Below are 1,540 nucleotides of genomic sequence, written 5' to 3'. Positions count from 1 at the left end.
GGGTTAGATAATAAAAAGATAGTTATTACTAATACTTTTGGTTCCCTTGGGTACGATATCCCGGTCTTGCCGTTACTATACTATTGTTCGATAGGTGTGCTTGCCTTTTTATCGTGATAATAGTTAGTCTAGGTTTGATCTTCATTATAAATATTTATTACTTGTTACGAATCATGCGATCAAGTTTTTGTTACCGTTGCCGGGGAACTGAAATATTAGGAACACTAAATTTTTATTACTTTAGCCATTTATTTTTCTTGCAATTTTATGTTATTTTATTATTTATTAATTTACTTTTTCTCTCTCTTGGTAGGTTTTTATAGTTTATGACTAGAAGAAACCCGTCGGGACCATTACTTTTTGATGAAGAAATCGATCGTACAATTCGCAAAAATCAAAGAGATATAAGGCGTAGCTTACGATACACAGAGAACGAGCGAGAAGACGATACTCAACCCCTAACCGACGAGATGGCTGAAAACCAAGGCAATTAGCTACCTCTTGCAATTGCTGCTAATCAAAATCCTACTCCACGTACTATGTATGACTATGCTAAACCTTCTTTAACAGTAATTGAGTCTAGTATAGTTAGATCTGCTATTGCTGCGAATAATTTCGAACTAAAACCTAACACCATTCAGATGATATAACAGTTTGTTCAGTTTGATGGTTTGCAGGATGAGGATCCCAACACGCACTTAGCGAACTTTCTTGAATTTTGCGATACATTCAAAATCAATGGTGTTTCTGATGATGCCATTCGTCTTCGGTTATTTTCCTTTTCACTAAGTAACAAAGCTAAACAGTGGTTGAACTCGTTACCACGAGGGTCTATCACTACTTGGGAACAAATGACTGAGAAACTTTTACTAAAATATTTTTCGCCAGCTAAAACGGCCAAATTACGTAATGATATCTCTTCTTTTGTGCAGATGGATTTAGAAACACTTTACGATGCATGGAAGAGTTACAAGGACTTACTGAGAAGGTGTCCTCACCATGGGTTACCGCTTTGGCTGCAAGTTCAAACGTTCTACAATAGTGTGAATCCCTCGACAAGACAAATGATTGACGCAGCTACTGGCGGAACCATCAACAATAAAACATCGGAAGATGTCTATGAATTTATAGAGGAGATGTCACTGAATAACTATCAGTGCCAAGTTATGAGGAAAAAGCCAACGAAAACAGCCGGCGTTTATAACATCGATTCAGTCACCATGCTCTCTAATCAGGTAGAACTTCTCAATAAAAAGATTGATAGTTTTCTTGGTTCTATGTAGGTACATCCAGTAATGAGGTGTGACTCAAGCGGAGGAGGTGTGCATACAGAATACCAATCCTTCAATCCTACAACTGAAGAAGAACAAGTCAACTATATGGGTAACAATAACTTTAGATCTCAAAATAACCCATACAATAATACTTATAATATAGGTTGGAGGAACCACCCCAATTTTTCCTGGGGAGGTCAAGGAAATCCAAAGCCACAAAATCCTTAAGGTTTTCAACAGCCACCTTATCAACAAGAGAAAAAACC

General features: G+C 37.1%; 1 non-coding gene across 1 annotated transcript; it reads right to left on the bottom strand.

Moving 5' to 3' along the window:
• Positions 1–899: 899 nt before the first annotated feature.
• On the bottom strand, positions 900–1,006 carry LOC121231699 (small nucleolar RNA R71). Its single transcript, XR_005929755.1, has one exon. It is a non-coding gene; the product is annotated as a small nucleolar RNA R71 (small nucleolar RNA).
• Positions 1,007–1,540: the final 534 nt, after the last annotated feature.

Source organism: Gossypium hirsutum, chromosome A06 (genome assembly GCF_007990345.1).
Source record: "Gossypium hirsutum isolate 1008001.06 chromosome A06, Gossypium_hirsutum_v2.1, whole genome shotgun sequence".
Lineage (NCBI taxonomy): Eukaryota > Viridiplantae > Streptophyta > Magnoliopsida > Malvales > Malvaceae > Gossypium > Gossypium hirsutum.
The sequence above is the reverse complement of the archived record's forward strand: the minus strand, read 5'-3'. Positions and strand labels throughout refer to the sequence as shown.